This window comes from Hemitrygon akajei, unplaced genomic scaffold (genome assembly GCF_048418815.1).
Source record: "Hemitrygon akajei unplaced genomic scaffold, sHemAka1.3 Scf000069, whole genome shotgun sequence".
In the NCBI taxonomy this organism is placed as follows: domain Eukaryota; kingdom Metazoa; phylum Chordata; class Chondrichthyes; order Myliobatiformes; family Dasyatidae; genus Hemitrygon; species Hemitrygon akajei.
Window position 1 is genome coordinate 165160 of NW_027331955.1, and position 18429 is coordinate 183588.

The 18429-nt window shown below is 45.0% G+C and overlaps 1 protein-coding gene and 1 pseudogene across 2 annotated transcripts in view; one reads left to right on the forward strand and one right to left on the reverse strand.

The window, feature by feature from the left end:
- Window positions 1–3542: 3542 nt before the first annotated feature.
- Window positions 3543–14450, reverse strand: LOC140722106 (N-acetyllactosaminide beta-1,3-N-acetylglucosaminyltransferase 3 pseudogene; annotated as a pseudogene).
- Window positions 9960–18429, forward strand: part of LOC140722104 (NACHT, LRR and PYD domains-containing protein 3-like) — a 421136-nt gene continuing 412666 nt past the window's right edge. For both annotated transcript variants that reach the window (XM_073036898.1, XM_073036899.1), the window contains exons 1-2: window positions 9960–10035; window positions 11595–11654. The gene's annotated coding sequence lies outside the window, so the exon portion shown is untranslated. The remainder of the gene's footprint in view (window positions 10036–11594; window positions 11655–18429) is intronic.

Here is an 18429-nt window from a genome sequence, read left to right on the forward strand (position 1 = left end):
TAAAGCTCTGTGAGATTGGTTAGACATGACCTACTACGCACGGGCCCATTCTGACTATCGCTAATGTTCTTGTTTGTCCAGTTACTTCCCTTCATACTCCATGACCAGCGTAGTCTGAACAACAAGGACAATTCATCATTACATAATACTGAGCGAGTCCCTTCCAAGCAAAGCTATCGAGATCATCCAGCGGTCGGGACTGATATTTATGGCCTAATATTTTTTTAATTCTCCTGCACTTTATTATCCGACGCATTGAGAGTAGTCTGGAAGAGCTAGGCGTTGTAGCTTTAAATAATTAATCGATTTACTTAACTATAGCAAGATACGGTACGCTCGGTCGAACGCAGAACATAGAATATTACAGCACAATACACAAGGTTCTGATAGGCTTTCAACTAATGTAAGTTCGATCTAACACATCCCCCCTGCATCTCCATCAGAATCAAAGGTTTCAAAGGTACATTTAAAGAATCAGAACAGATTTAATATCACAGACATACGTCGCGAAATTGTTAACTTTACGGTAGCAGTACAAAGAAATACTGGATAAATAAATATAGAGAAAACAAAACTGAGATACAGGTGGCGGCGGGGAAAAAAGCTGTTCCTGAATCGCTGAGCATGAGCTTTCAGGCTTCTGTATCTCCTTCCAACAAGTATTTTTTATTATTTCTACTAAAAGCACGTAGATTTACACACTGTCGCTGACAGCAACATTGCGGGTGTAGTCGACAGTGATGAAGAGTACAGAAGCATGAAGCGGAATCTGGACCAGCTGGAAAAATGGGTTGGAAACACTTGTCTTAACAAGTAGCTACTCTTCTGAGCATGGTCTCGGGTTTATTGCTCTGATTAGATTGTCCCAGAGTCAAGAATCAGTTCAGAGTCCACGCCCTTCACATAACAAATGGCGACTTGTTTGAGAATGGTCTCAGGTTTAGCAGATCATTACCTGAAGCTTCCTGTGTCCACATTCAGCTCCTGTGATTAAATTATTCCAGTGCAAGAATCAGTTCATAGCCAACAAAATGGGGGAAAACAGAGAGAACTGGTTTGTATGCTTCCCTGTCCTTGATCAGTCTGTAGTTTCTTCTGGCCAACAGTGATTTATGAGCCATTCAATCTGACACGACGGTATCTTTCTCGGGTCTGCTGTCGTCTGAATGCACAGGGGTGGATGATGGAGGTTTTGCAGAGATGCCGAGTGCTGTAGGGGTCGAAGGGGTTTACAGAAATGCGGTGTGATGTAGGGGTTTGAACGGTTTTGTTACGTACCCTGTAACGGGTTAAAAGAACCAGCAGAAATGGAACACACCTGGAGTCTGGTATTGTTACAAATAAAACACTACTTATCTGTATCCACGTAATCTCGTAATATAAAACCAGATAAATCAAACAGGTTAGCAGAGTTTATGCATATATAAGTGTGTAAATATAAAACCCCAAACTTCTTCAATCTTAGGTGGTAAATGATACAGTCTTACGATGGTATAGGCATGACGTCAGTTCAGTTCGTGATATTAAGTTGAGTAGAATTGAGGAGAGAAAGAGAGAGGTGATTGTTTTCCAAGTAAGCTGATGTCGTCGATCTTTCCGTTGCCTTCCAAAGTCCTGTTAAAGTTTTGTGATCACACAAAAGAGTACCGCCTTCACGCAGTAAAGCTATCAAAGGTTAAACACACCGATAACATTCCACCGGTCACCCCTTTGACACACTGCGATCAAAACCCACACTTTCGTGGGCACTGAATGTTCATCCAGTGTCTATTTCTTCTGCATTTCTGTCCGTGTCTGTGTGTCTGTCTGAAAAGTCAGCTGACCTTGAATATATCCCAAACATGCTGAACGCCAGCTGCCCATTTATAGCTCCGCCCTTCCGTAACCATGGAGACTCACGGCCTGCTCGGTGCTCTCTCGCTGTCTCTCTCTCTCTCTCTCTCTCTCTCTCTCTCTGAATCGGTGTACACCAAATTTCTCTCTTTTTAAAGGCACAGTCCATATTGAATACACCTTAGCATCTCGTCACAGTTTTTACAGATAGTGAGGTGTGTCAGCACACTTCTCCACCAATGTGGAAATGCAGTTTACTTGTAGTACCAAACTGGCATTCCTGTCTGTAACAAAATGAAACGCGTCTTGTGTCGGAGTGTTTTGCTAATAATGTTCGTGCAACATTATGCTGAGTGATCCTGAGTACCTGACTGCAGACCGCAGTCCCTACACTATAATGGCAGAATATGGCATTAAAGGCAAAACTTTTGGCAGTGCGTAGGATCAGAGGGATCTTGGGGTCCGAGTCCACAGAACACACAAAGCTGCTACAAAGGTTGACTCTGTGGTTAAGATGGCATATAGTGCATTGGCCTTCATCAATTGTGGGATAGAGTTTAAGAGCTGAGAGGTAATGTTGCAGCTATATAGGACACTGGTCGGATCCCACTTGGAGTACTGTGCTCAATTATCGTTGCCTCACTACAGGAACGACATGGAAACCATAGAAAGGGTGCCGAGGAGATTTACAAGGATGTTGTCTGAATTGGGGAGCATGCCTTATGAGAATAGGTTGAGTGAACTCGGCCTTTTCTCCTTGGAGCGATGGAGGATGAGAGGTCGCCTGATAGAGGTGTACAAGATAATGAGAGGCATTGATCGTGTGGACAGTCAGAGGCTTTCCCCAGGGCTGAAATGGCTGGCATGAGAGGGCATAGTTTAAGGTGCTTGGAAGTAGGTACAGAGGAGATGTCAGGGGTAAGATTTTTTTACACAGAGAGAGGTGAGTGCGTGGAATGGACTGCCGGCGGCGGTGGTGGAGGCGGAAACGATACGGTCTTTTAAGAGACTCCTGGATGGTTACATGGAGCTTAGAAAAAGAGGGCTATGGGTAAAGCCTAGGTAGGTCTAAAGTAGGGACATGTTCGGCACAGCTCTGTGGGCCGAGGGGCCCATATTGGGCTGTAGGTTTTCTATGTTTCTACTCAGACGACGGCAAAAGGGTTTGTCCCACCTTCCTTTAATTTGCTCTTACTAATCAATCCCAAATGCCGATTGGCCACTAGTTGATTGGTCACCGATTGCTCTATTGCACTGCCGTGAGCTGCCCCTCGGACAATGAGCCTTATTGAAGTCCCCTCCTCTCCAGATTTCCGATGTCCTGGTTGGCCACTAGTCAAAGCTACCGGACTTACCTCTCAGTGATGGCCATGGCAATGACAGCAACATGACACTGGCAACCGAGTACATTGTCTCGGACAAGACACCTGCCAAATCTAATGCCACTCCCCTTCGCACTACATATGGACTGCCGTCTATGTATGCATATTGACCTGTTGTCCGCACATGTTCATTGATCTCTTTCCCTCTCTGCAATGTGAATACTCCAGTTAAAGCCATCTCCTGCGTGTGTGCTTCTATTTGATATGTAGTTACACAGACACAATGCAGGCTGACATTTGACTACAGAAGTGATGACCATAAGTTTCTCTATTCCTCCAACCCTGAGACAATTTTAGATCTAGATTCTTTGTTGTCCTCACAGTTCCAGTCCAAGAAACACATTTGTGTCTTTCATATTTTGCAAGGGACATGTAAGAAACGGCAAGAAAAAAATACACAGATATAACTGCTACTAAAAATTTTATTGGTGGCTTATTATACAAATGCCCCAAGTGAACATGCTGTACCTATCTGCACGCAATGCAACAAGGACTGCTCACTTGGAATAACTTTACAATTGACTTAAATTGTGGTGCGCCTATCAATATTGTAATGTCATTATGGGTGCAGTAAGAATTAGGCTGAGTGATGACACCTGACAGCTTTACAAACATTTGTGGAATGTAGAAAGGCACCAACCCTATGAATTAATGTATCCTCCAATATAATTTAGGAATTAACCTTCTTACATTGCATAAACAACTGATTAACACATGTTTACAAACTGCATTACATTCCAACAGTTGCTACATTCTCTCATGACTCATGCGGTCCTTTTCGTGGATGCAGACTTCTGGGCAGCATGAGCACAATTCAGATTAGCATCATGCACCGCATCCCACATCAGTAGCAGTTTGAAAGGCTGAAAACGGTGCACTAGCAGTAACTCACGGTAATAGCAAGGATTGAAAGAGTCCTCTTGGGTTGAAGGAACACTGATACCAGCTGCCCTGAATCCACTATGGGAGCGTGGGGCTAGTCCAGCCTTGGCCAGGCACATCCCCAAAAATACATCATCAATGGGGTATAGTTCAAGGTCTTGGGCTATGTGGTAAATGATATGAGCTGTATACACAGACATAAGTATGCCCCCTCCATTAACGTATGGTGGGTAAGACTTGATAGTGGTCACTATTTCTGGCACATAATACTTGCTCGACTTCTGGCGTTTGGGCCCAAACCCATAAATGAGACGGCCCACAAACAGGTGTTGGTGAACCTTCATGCCTAGCAAGTAATCAACCATGTTATCGGTGTTGGCAAAGACATCTTCATCTCCATTGAAGATGAATTTAGCACTGGGGCAAAATTCACAGACCCACTGCAGCAACTTGTATTGTTTGAGGGTGAGGTTGAAAAAGGTATCCAAGAAATCCCATTGTAGGACATCTCTGTGTTCTCTGTTTTCCATTGCTAACAGCTGATTCAATTTCCTACTTTCTTTTTGGTCAGGAGAGACACCAGAGATAAAGACTCTCTTAATTAGGACCCCATTGAATTCGCGTTCTTTGCCCCAGGTCTTCCTTACCACTTCCCGCCGATCCTGGTTGAAAGGGTGAGATTTGATCACCAGGAGCAGGAAGACATTCTGAGATCCTTCTCGACCACCACATTTGTCTGGGACATTTTGAATCATGTTAAATTCTCGACAGTGTTTATACATCAAGAAGTTTTTTATGTGCTCTTTCTCTTGATGAAATGAGGACAGGTGCAACAATGTCCTGTTCGCGTGGCACTTTGGCTTGAGCACTGATTTAGTTGCATCAGCAGTAACAACCTTGGGCAGATCTTTGCGATGAACAGTTTCTGCAACATCATCAGTCTCTCGACGTTTGTCATTATTCCAGAACATGAAGAACAATCCCAGAGTAATCAAAACACCCAGCAGTACTTTCACATAGAATTGCTGATGTCTTCTCATCTTTCACCTGAAATAGAGAAAAAATATGGAGTAATTCAAAGAAAACTTTACATTTACATGATGCTTGAGAAGAATGAGAAGTTTAAACTGTAATGAGGTTCACTAATGCTTTGTAATATTAACCTCAAAATGGTGGTGAGGTAAGGAATAGGCAAGGCCCTACAGAAAGTTTAATTGACCTGAAGCATTCCATCCCAGCAGAAAAACAAATCTACCTATAGGATACCATCTGTCATTAAACTGAAAATCGTATAGTTTCTTTCGGTGCATTAAAGATATATTATTCCAAAGGCTTTATTCCACCTCGCTTCAGAGCTTTCATCACTCCTCTCGGGGCTTAAACTGAGCTGGGCCAGACATAGAGCAATATAGCACAATGCAGGCATTTTGGCCCATGATGTTGCACCAACCTTTTAATCTGCTCCAAGATCAATGTACCCCTACTCTCTCAAATAGCTCTCCATTTTTTTATTTCATTCATGTGTCTATCTGGAAGCCTCTTAAATCTCAGTAATGCATCGACCCTTATCACCACCCAGGCTGTGCATTCCATACACCCACCATTTTCTTTTAAAAATTACTACTTCTGACAATCCCCTAAACTTTTCTCTAATCACCTTAACATTATGCCCCATCTTATTAGTCATTTCTGCTCTGGGAAAATGTTGCTGGCTGTCCACTCTATCTATGCATCTTATCAACTTATACGCCTCTATCAAATCACATCTCCTCCCCCTTTGCTCTAAAGAGGAAGGCCCCATCTCGGTCAACATTCAGTTTAAGTTCACAGGTTATTGATACTATGGAAGATGATCTATTATTGACCATTGATTAGTAACTGAATATATGGCAGTGCAGGGAAGGTAACGTGTTAGTACAGCTACTGAAAGCATCTGATTTTCAGGGCATTTCAACCTGGTCTATGTATGCCTACAATAGGAGAAACAAAGAGAAGTATACTCAAGGACCTTGGCTTTTTGCTTCTATTTTAACCAGAGAAGTGTATTCAAAGTTAAATTAGCAGTGGCCCACCCACCCTGCCATCCATTGGTCAAACCACTTTATGAAAGGCTACAACTAAGGCATAACTAGTCCCAATGGCAAGGCTGATTCCACCCAGACATTCAGTAGTAAGCAATTGTGACAAGACAGCGAAGCCATCGCAGGCCCATATCTATTGAAGGAAAACGGCACCAGCATCACCTATGGCAGGAATTTACGCTTCATGAAGAGCAGTGAACCTTGTAATCCAGGAGCCCAGAGAAAGCACAAGTAACTGATAGCAGAACAAGGCAGATAGATAGCATGATCCACAATGTGTATGAGTAAAACCTTGGATGCCAGGAGCCGTGGAAAGACACCAGTGACTGATAGCAGAACGATGTGTACAAGTAAAACTATTTGCACAGGGATGCAACTTGTGTCACTTTAGAATTATGGAATCCTAGAGTAATGCGATCTAAACAAGCCCTTCGGCTCAACTGGTCCATACCAACCACAGCATCCTCCCTGCTAGTCCCAGTTTTCTAGTTTGGCCCATAACTCTCCAAGCCTCTCCCTTCCATGTACCCGTCCAAATGCCTGTTAAATGTGGCAGTGGAACCCACTTCAACCACTTCCTCTGGTAGCTTCTTCCAGGTATTCACAATCCTCTGTGTACTGAAGTTAACCCATTGATCTCTTTTCAATTTTTTCCCTCCTCTCTTCTATCTGTGACCTCTCATTTCGGACTCTCCAACTCTCCAATAATGACAATCCACCTTATCAATACCCCTTATGATTTTAGACTTCTGAGGTCACCTCTCATTCTCCAAGGAATAAAGGTCCAGCATGGCTAACCTCTGTGTAATCCATGCCCTGTAGTCCAAAGAAACATCCTCCTAAATCTCTTCTGCACCCTCTCCAACTTGGCAGTGTCTTTCCTATAACAGGGTAACCAAAATTGTAGATAATATTCCAAAAGTGGTCTCAACAACAAATTATGTAACTGCAAATAATTCGCCGCTCCTGAACTGTACACCATAACTGATGAAGGCTAGCATGCTAAACGAGTTTTTTCACCATCCTGCCTTTCAGTGAACTGACTTGTCAGCGCCTTGCCATTCATTGTACAAGTTCTACTTCATTTGAATGTCCATCACCTCACAAATAACCATATAACAATTACAGCACGGAAACAGGCCATCTCAGCCCTTCTAGTCCGTGTCGAATGCTTACTCTCACGTAGTCCCACCGACCTGCTCTCAGCCCAGAACCCTCCATTCCTTTCCTCTCCATATACCTATCCAATCTTTTAAAAATAACAATATCGAACCTGCCTCTACCACTTCTACTGGAACCTTGTTCCACACAGCTACTACTCTCCGAGTAAAGAAGTTCCCCTTCGTGTTACCCCTAAACTTTTACTCTCTGTCTCTCAACTCATGTCCTGTTGTTTGAATCTCCCCTACTCTCAATGGAAAAAAGCCTATCCCCGTCAACTCTATCTATCCCCCTCATAATTTTAAATACCTCTATCAAGTCCCCCCTCAACCTTCTACGCTCCAAAGAATAAAGATCTAACTTGTTCAACCTTTCTCTGTTACTTAGGTGCTGAAACCCAGGTAACATTCTAGTAAATCTTCTCTGTACTCTCTCTATTTTGTTGACCTCTTTCCTATAAATCGGCGACCAGAACTGTACGCAATACTCCAAATTTGGCCTCAGCAATGCCTTGTACAATTTTAACATTACACCCCAAGTCGTATACTCAATGCTCTTATTTATAAAAGCCAGCATACCAAAAGCTTTCTTCACCACCCTATCCACGAGATTCCACCTTCAGGGAACTATGTACCATTATTCCCAGATCACTCTGTTCTACTGCATTCCTCAATGCCCTACCATTTAACATGATTGTCTTATTATGAATAGTTCTACCAAAATGTAGCCCCTCACACTTATCAGCATTAAACTCCATCTGCCATCTTTCAGTCTACTCTTCTAAATGGCCTAAATCTCTCTGTAAGCTTTGAAAATCTGCTTCATTATCCACAACGACACCTATCTTAGTATCATCAGCATACTTATTATTCCAATTTACCACCCCATCATCCAGATCATTAATGTATATGACAAATAACACTGGTCCCAGTACAGATCCCCGAGGCGCACCACTAGTCACCGGCTTCCAACGTGACAAACAGTTATCCACCACTACTCTCTGGCATCTCCCATCCAGCCACTGTCGAATCAATTTTACTACTTCAATATTAATACCTAACAGTTGAACCTTCCTAACTAACCAACCGTGTGGAACCTTGGCAAAGGCCTTACTGAACTCCATATAGACAACATCCACTGCTTTACCTTCGTCAACTTTCCTGGTAACCTCTTCAAAAATTCAATAAGATCTGTCAAACATGACCTTCTTCGCACAAATCCATGTTAACTGTTCTATCTAGATAATTATATATACCATCTCTAAGAATACTTTCCATTAATTTACCCACCACTGACGTCAAACTGACTGGCCTATAATTGCTCGGTTTACCCTTAGAACTCTTTTTAAACAATGAAACCACATGAGCAATACGCCAATCCTCCGGCACAACCCCCTTTTCTAATGACATTTGAAATATTTCTGTCAGAGCCCCTGCTATTTCTACGCTAACTTCCCTCAAGGTCCTAGCAGATATCCTGTCAGGTCCCGGAGACTTATCCACTTTTATATTCCTTAATAGTGCCAGTACTTCTTCTTCTTTAAACAGCTAAGGTATTTGTAAAGTAAAGGAGATAGCGGGGTAACACACCGACGGGAGTAACTTAAATAGACCTTTTAGTCAGGAAAGTCATCTGATTGATAAGGTTATTTATTTCCAGTAAGTGAGCACTAATCTGATGGTGAAATATGTTGTATTCTTTTGGACGTGGTTATCTCCAGTTTGCAATCTCCACATAGTTGTTGCCCTTCAGTGTAATGGTCCAATTGTGGACAAATATTTAAGATTGCAGTATGAAGTTGTCTCTGAGATCAGTGCTGTTCCAGGTTGCCGGGGCACAGTTAAATCTGGCGAAAGGGAATGTCCAGTGTTCAAAAGAAAAGATTATTTCAAAATCATAACTTTTCACCAGAGTTCAGAAGTCCCATCCTGACTGCGTCTTTCCTACAAGCCCACAGCGATTTCTGCCCTCAGCTGTCACTGAAGTAAATTGGTCCCAAAGTAAAGAATAATTTCATGCGATGACACCACCCGATCTGAACCAGGATGCGGGTCGCGGTTGCTCCCTGGAGCAGATCGATTTGTCGTGAGATACTGTATGTAATCTTTGTCACCGTCTACTGAGGTGCAAAATTAAGCCTGGATCGAACAGCACATCAGAACCATTGGCTCGAAGGAGTTTTTGTGTCGTTTAGTTCTTGCGCTGTGGAGCAGGGTGTGGAGTTACGTGCTGATGAGTGTGACGTGCAGGCTTATGTGTGTGTTGTCAACTGAACATTACTCTGATTGTGTTCACTTACTGTTTGGTCCCACGGAACTCCGGTGCTCGGATTCGCTGGTAACAGAATCAGGAGCTCAGCACAGAGTAAACACAGAGACTGTAGTGGGTGGGCAACGTTACGATGAGTTAATACGCCCACTTGTGACGGCAGGTTTTCTAGTGTTTCTTGTTATGGTCCGGTCCGGAGCCCCTATTCCGGGTCTTGATCTGGTCCGCGGACTCCTGACTCCGGGTCTTGTAGCCGTCCCTCCTTTCACCCTTGAGCTAATTAGTCACACCTGTGGATCATTCTGGCTTGTTTGGACTCAAGGAGGCGCAACTGTTGCCCATCGGCTGGTAGGTGGATATAAGGGGCTCTGAGACTGAGTCTAGTTGGGGGTCGTCCTGCTCTGAACCTGTTTTGTCCTGCTTCCCTGGTAGGTGCTCGTCCCGCGGTTCCGTTCGGTTTGCCTTGCTCGCGCTGTCCGACTGTCCGACTGTCCATCCCGTTTTGACCTCCTCGTCCTGTGTTGCGCTGGTCGCCCTGTTTTCCCTGTGCAGACCCGTGCGTCATGTTTGTCCTGCTGGTGCTGTTCGCCTGGTCTTCGTTCCTGTTCGCCCCGGCTTGGTGTACCCATCGCTAATCAACTAGTTCTGTGAGTCAGTTTCAGAGTCACCCTGGACTTAGTCCCCTTCCTATCCCTTGCCTCCGTCGGGTAAGCCAGGCCAGATTGCCGTTGCCCGTCGGAGGACTTTGCTTCTTTCTTACCCCTCGCCTCCGTCGGGTAGGTCAGGCCAGATTGCCGTTACCTGGCGGAGGGCTCTGCCACTTTCCTACCCCTCGGTCCCGACGGGTGGTACCCCGCACCTGCCCAGTTTACCGCGTCTTGCCCAGGCCTCTGTGTTCACGCCTGGGAGGCGGCAGTGCCAATGAGTCATCCAAAGGTCTCTGCCCCTTACTTACCCCTCGCCTCCGTCGGGTAGGTCAGGTCAGATTGCCGTTACCTGGCGGAGGACTCTGCCTTGCCATGAACCCCAAGATCCTGCCTTGCCATGAACCCCAAGATCCTGCCTTGCCATGAACCCCAAGATCCTGCCTTGCCAGAATCCTCAGGATCCTCCTGCCTTGCCTGAGCTATCTCTGAACACCAGGATCACCTTTGAATGCCACGTTCCTCACGCCACGGTCACCCCAACTTGTTCTATCCTTTAGTTGTCCCTGTCCTGCCCCTAGTACTTCAGTGCCTGCGTCCTGCATTTGGGTCCATTCCATGTCCCCTTATGACATTTCTACCATTTCAATACTGTCTTTAACATTGAGTGGCTTTGCGGATCCGTCTGATTTTTTTGCAGGAGTGAGTGTGCTATTTTAGCAAAGACAACAAGTATGTGTCAGTGATATTAAAAATTAAACTTTATGAGTTAAATCTCATTGCTGATAACAAATATCGATGTGCACTGTGTTATGCTCCTCCGGTACCTAATAATACGGCCACTGATTGTATATCCATGGTCTTCTACTGCCGTTGCTCATTCAGTCCAATGTTCGACATGTTTCGCGTCCAGTGATGCCTCTCTGCACAGTGCAGTAGTTCGTGATTATTTGAGTTACTGTCTTCCTGGCAGATTGAATCAGTCCGCCTTTAACCACCGATCTCTCTCATTACCAAGGCGATTTTTCTCTCTCAGAATTGCCGCTACCTGATTTTTTTCACAGCATCATTCTCCGCAAACTGAGACTGTTGAACTTGACAATCCCAGGAGTTCAGCAGTTCCTGAGATATTCAAACTGCACCGTCTGGCAACGACAAACATTCCACTCTCAAAATCACTGAGATCACATTTCATCTCCATGGTGATGTTTGTTTGGAGACAGAACGTACCCTGTGCTAAGGAACAGGTCACGGAGTGACCCACTGATAATGCTGTGAGTTTAGTTAATGATTATCACCAGGAGCTGACTGAGCATTAACCAGCGTGTGTTCATTACTTACAGAACCCGTAACACAGCCTCACTGGGACAGGGTGGTAACAGAACCTGGAGCCGCGGTACACGGTAAGAAGCAGTATATACTGATATATAAACATCACAAAGGCAGTCAGCCACTTTTATGAACACGAATGGAATTGATAACGTTGATCGACATTAGAACTGTAGCGAATCGCTTTTAAGTAAATTAATAATTCCTTTCGTCTAATTGAATGCATCGACTTCCTGTGTATTTCCCGCGGGAAACCGGGGCAGTTGACAGTGTTATCGGAAACGCCGCACTTTCAACCCGGCTCCGAATCATCAGCAAAGACTCGGGAGCTGCGAGTTCCCCGCACCTCGGAACTGTCCGCGGGCTACTGCTTGCAGTAACAGGAAGACAGATCCGTCCATACTCGGGGCTTTACCGATCCCCGACCGAGGGAACTGAGGATTCGCTTTGTTTATTCCTTCACTGGCGGGATTGATACTATCTGTCCATCCTAAACGGCATTTCGGTTGGTGGACAAAAGTATGGAAACACCCACACTGGAGATTACAGCCGGGCGGGGGGTGGTCGTGGGGGGAGGCGGTGTAAGGAGTTGATGGTTCCATTATATAGTCGGTTGGTGAGATCTGTTGTGGATCACCGTCTGCAGTGTTGTTTCCCTTCTGTCAGATGTGAGTGGGTAGGTGGGAAACCAGAGGAAGGTTTACCAGACAGATATCTGCCCCTGCGAGTTTTTCTATGAGGAATATGTTGTGATCTTGACTTGTGGTGTTACATAAAACAGGGGAGACATGCTTATATACAGTACAGTTTTTTAAAAAAAAATAACAATGCATTGGATTTTATCCGCGGATATTTAATTTCATTGGCATCTTGCATTCACTGTGACCCACCCAGATCAGACTGTGATCTCGGCGCATCAATCCTGCCTCTCACCTGTAACATCTCACTCATTTGTGTATCACTACACTGCAGGATTACAATATTAAATGAAAGACTCTCCTTCTGCTGAATATTGAGGACGGTGATTACCATGACACACTAGACCCGGAGAGGGAGAGAGAAAAACATCTCGGCTGTCTTCAGCTGGCGGTGCTTGGTTTCAGACCCTCACAAAACAGGAACTATTTAGTCCACGTCCCTGTCAAACTCCGCAGCATACTTTATGTCTCATCGAAGTTCCCATTCATTTTACAAAATTTCCGCAGATACAATCAAGTAAATTGTTATAAAAAAATGTATACAAGCAGGTATACATTCCATCACCAACTACTGCTCTATACATGCTGGAATCTTTCCTGCCACACCCTGGGCTCGTAGCTTGTAACTCTTACCTCACCAGGTGTTGCATTCAACTAAACCTCTGGTAGTTCTACTAACAAAAATAAACAATTCCTGGGAAAACTCAGTGCAGGATAATACTTCACAATGATGTCAAATGTTACAGGAAACTTTACTGATATACTGTACATCATTGAGGTGGGTACACTGGGGCTGGAGAGAGGTTGCTCGAGATGTGAGTGAATGAGGAGATGGAACATTTGGGTGAGGGATCAAGGACAGTCACTGGTGGTCATTCAGCAATACACAGGGACTGAATAAAACGTTAGAAAAAGATTCTAAAATGACAAGCCTAGATCAAACAACAATGACTTTGGCTTAGGCACATTGCCCCTCCCCAAACCTTATCAAAGCGCCATAGAAAGTATCCCATCCGGATACATAACGCCTTCATAAGTCTACCGCTCTACCCTTGACTGCAAGGAACTGCAGGGAAATGTGGGCACAGCTGAGGACATGACAGAAACCAGACTCCCCTCCCTGGACTGTGACTGCACTTCCCATTGCATCAGTAAAGCAGGCAGCATCAAAGATCCTCAAAACCCTCGCTATTCTCTCTTCTCAGCCGGATCGAAGATTTAAAAAAAAAACATTGAAAACACACAGCACCAGGCTCCAGGAAACCGTCCAGGCTGCTGTTGTAAGCACATTGAATGTTCCCCGGTGATAAGTTGGACTCTTGATCTCCCAGTCTAACTCGATGTTCACTGCCCTCTCTCTGTAACCATAAGGATTTGTAACAATATGTTATCACCTCAATGTGCTGTTGTAATGTGCTGTACAAGTTTGAGAAACCCAGATCACTGGAAAAGGCTTATTTGTTGCATTTATTGGGGTTATAAAACCGGAAACATTGGCTGCGCTTCAGCAAGTCGGAACAGTGGCATGGATTCAACAAAAATAAACACAACGATGGCCACCCAAAACGAGAGGCCGTGAGAGATCTGGATCTCTCTGCCTTGTCTGAACGGGCGAAAGATGTATCTACTCAGACTGATGGAGCAGTGTCCCGAAGGTGCGATTACTCGGTTTAACCTTCTCTGTCTGCAAGAACACAACAGGGGGAAGGGCCGCTTCCCGTGCCCTGGAATAATGTAAAACAATTGTAGACACCGGCTATCGATCCAGGTGAAGTTTGGACCCGATGCGGGACTGGGTGACGAAGGTAAAGTTCCCGGGATAAACCTCAATGGATGAGTGCAGTCTCGGTATCACCACCCCATCACGCTCCTAGGACCAGGGCAAGAGGGACTGAGCGGCGGCTCATCTCAGTCGGTTTGTTGTGAAGGTCCCACAACACAGACCGACCCCGGCAGGTTCTGTCCAGCAAGCGCAGGGAGGCCACCAGATCGGGGAAGTTAACCTGGTGCATTACCTTACATCAGACGTCCACACTCGGGACTCACCGATGAGAACTTGTTTTCACGCCCGGACGGTGAACCCTCCCCCGGATTCCCGACTCTGGGGGTGATGGTCGTCTCCCAATCCGGATCCTACAGACGATCCGCCGCCGCCGCCGACCCGCTTCAACACAGAACTGAAGGAAGGCAGGACTGTAATTTATGTCATCAGAGCTGGGGGCGGAGCCTCGGAAACAAGGCAGATCTGCGGTAAAATGGGAGCGGGGAAAAGGTTCACGTGACTTACACATGCATGTACGTCCATGAAATGTTGCAAGGTTTTGAAATTTCCGCCATCAGCTGAGATTCAATCAATAAAGCTTTCTTAAAAAATATGCGAATATATCACAGATCTTGTAGCTATGTTTAGATTGTGACGAGATCCGAAAGATTATTGTAAAGTGGACTGTTCCTTTAAAAGAGAGAGGGGGGAGCGAACAGCTTGTGTGCTAAATCAGCAGCAGGGAGACAGAAAGTCTGTGAGTTGCCTTGGAAACTGAAAGGCGGAACTATGTGATGGACAGCTCGTGTTCAGCACTTGGAGATATATACAAGGTCAGTTGACTTTTTAATCAGACACACACCAGAGACACACAAGACACACCACAGGAGACACACACCAGAGACACACAAGACACACCACAGGAGACACACACCAGAGACACACAAGACACACCACAGGAGACACACACCAGAGACGCACAAGACACACCACAGGAGACACACACCAGAGACGCACAAGACACACCACAGGAGACACACACCAGAGACACACAAGACACACCACAGGAGACACACGACCCCTGAGGCAAGGAGGACACTGGTGAGCTTTGTGTGCCCACGACAAGGGTGGGGTTTTTGCTCGCAGTGTGGACAGAGGGGTGACGGGTCGGGAGCTATCAGTGTGTTTAACCCTGGTCTGGGGTTGATAAATTCACCACAGAAGACGGCAACCCTTTCTTGCGGTCACAGTCGGTGACTGTAAGCTTCGGGAGCAGGAGGAGGACGTGAGGATCGACATCGGCATTGGAAGACAAACCAACACCCTAACTCTCTCTCTCCAACTCTACTCAAACCAAATTCCTGAAATGAACTGATTACTTACCATCCCACCGTGAGACTGTATCACCCAATCACCTGAGCTGGGGAAGCTTATTTACTCACCTGTATATGTGCATAAGCTCTGCTAACATGTTTAATTTATCTCGTTTTATATTCCTTTATTCACGTACTTACTAATAAAATAGAGTTTATAACGGCAGACTCAGACTCCGTGTAGGCCCATTTCTGCTGGCTCTTTAACCCGTTACGGGGTACGTAACAGGCGTCCAAACCCAAAGGCAGTATTCCAAGTTCGGGCTCACCGACCTCGTCAATACCTGCTGCCTCCCGTCTGAGGTGTCTGACTTTGTCTGACTCGGTGGAAAAGGAATGCCGTCTTTTTCAGCCGGATGGTCTTGGTTCAGTGAATAAAGGGTTAACCTAGGTGCCGGTGGAAATTGAGGATTCTCAGTTATTTGTGTTGGACGGTGTTCTAAAAGTTGGTGATGAGTTGAAAGTTGGTGATGCGAATTTTATTGGAAATATGTAGAATGGCTGTTTCTGGATTTTTGAATAAAGAACTTGGGAGGTTTGGACTGGTTTCGCGACCTTTGACCCTGCTTGCAGGACAATGGCCTGTAAATTATGTGAATCTCTGTTGAATTTTGTTTTCGCAATAGGAAGTAAACACCTTCAAGGTTGTGGAGTTGTTTTTCACGATTGCAATATAGAGAGAAAGGATTGTTTTGGTTTTGAGAGACCACCTGACTGGGTTACTATGGAGACGAGTAAAGCTGAAAGTCGAAAGATCGGAATGGATGGGTTGTTTGGGAATTTTCATAATGTAAACATGATCTTCGTAAGCTTAGTAATGTTGCTGGGTTTGGTAAATATTAGGTTGGCACCTATCCAGGGTGAAGTTTATTCAACAATACAGCTAACAAGCAAGCTTGTGTCTGACGACACACGCACAGATACTGATGTGAACCTCACATGCGCAGTAGCCCGAACCCTGTCTAAAAAAGCTGCTGATGCAATTAGATAGATAGATAGATAGATAGATAGATAGATAGATAGATAGATAGATACTTTATTCATCCCCATGGGGAAATTCAACTTTTTTCCAGTGTCCCATACACTTGCTGTAGCAAAACTAATTACATACAATACTTAACTCAGTAAAAAAATATGATATGCATCTAAATCACCGTCTCAAAAAGCATTTAATAGCTTTTAAAAAGTTCTTAAGTCCTGGAGGTAGAATTGTAAAGCCTAATGGCATTGGGGAGTATTGACCTCTTCATCCTGTCTGAGGAGCATTGCATCGACAGTAACCTGTCGCTGAAACTGCTTCTCTGTCTCTGGATGGTGCTATGTAGAGGATGTTCAGAGTTATCCATTATTGACCGTAGCCTACTCAGCGCCCTTCGCTCAGCTACCGATGTTAAACTCTCCAGTCCTTTGCCCACGACAGAGCCCGCCTTCCTTACTAGCTTATTAAGACGTGAGGCGTCCCTCTTCTTAATGCTTCCTCCCCAACATGCCACCACAAAGAAGAGGGCGCTCTCCGCAACTGACCTATAGAACATCTTCAGCATCTCACTGCAGACATTGAATAACGCCAACCTTCTTAGGAAGTACATTCGACTCTGTGCCTTCCTGCACAAGGCATCTGTGTTGGCAGTCCAGTCAAGCTTCTCGTCTAACTGTACTCCCAGATACTTGTAGGTCTTAACCTGCTCCACACGTTCTCCATTAATGATCACTGGCTCCATATGGGGCCTAGACCTCCTAAATTCCACCACCATCTCCTTGGTCTGACAGTGGTTTAATTTATGAGAATTTTGTCAGAGACTTTTCTGCCTTCCACATTGCATCAGAATGTGGGTAGTAAGGAGGAGGAGAAAGGTTTGTCCTTGTCCTGGGATGAATTTTTAGCGGAACAAAGTCGAGATTCTGAAATTGCTGCGTTAAGGGAGACAGCTCTCACAGGAGAGGAGGTTCAGAGAGAGTCAGTAGGATATTATCTTAAGGATGGGGTGTTACTGAGAAAGCGGAGATCACCTACTGTGCCTGCAAGTGAGAATTGGGCCATTGAACATCAAGTTGGGGTCCCGAAAGACTACAGGGCTGAGATTTTAAACATGGCTCATAGCATGCCTTTAGGTGGACACTTTGGAGTGAGGAAGACAGTAAACAGCATTATGAAGGAATCCGACTGGCCTAATTTAAGGAAGCATGTTGTGAACATTTGCAGGACTTGCCATACCTGTCAGGCTGCGGGAAAACCTGATCAGGTGATCCCAGCGGCACCACTTAGACCAACACCTGCTTTTGGTGAACCTTTTTCTAGGGTCATAGTGGATTGTGTTGGCCCATTGCCAAGGACTGCAGCTGGTTATGAGTGTGTGTTAACCATCATGTGTGCGATGTCTAGGTTCCATGAAGCTGTGCCTCTCGGGACCGTCAAGGCCAAGACTGTGGTAAAAGCACTTATCAAACTTTTCACACTGGTATGTCTACCTAAAGAAATCCAATCTGAAGTAACTTTACTTCGAAAACATTCCAGGGGGTAGTTAAAGAATTGAGAGCTAAGCACATTATGTCACCTTTGACCCTACTCAGAGAGCATTGATCAGATCAGAATGTGAGTAGGAGCGGGCTCAGTTACGTTTCCGAATTCAGAGACAGACTTAACAAGGCTTGTGACCTTGTGAAGCAGAATTTACAGCACTCTCAGATAAACATGAAACAGAGGTATGACAGAAGAGCGAGGGAGCAGAAATATCGTGCTGAAGAAAGGGTCCTGATGCTGTTCCCTCTCCTTACCAACCCCCTTCAAGCGAGAGTTAGTGGACCATATGAAATAATTAAGAAAATTGATCCTTTAAATTATGTTATTAGGACCCCTGAGCGATGAAAGGCTACCAAGCTCGTCCACGTAAAAATGATCAAACGTTATCATGACCCCGACCCTGCACCAGTGAGTACGGCCGGTGTGTTTAACCCTGGTCTGGGGTTGATAAATCCACCACAGAAGATGGCATCCCCTTTTCTGTGGTCACAAGTT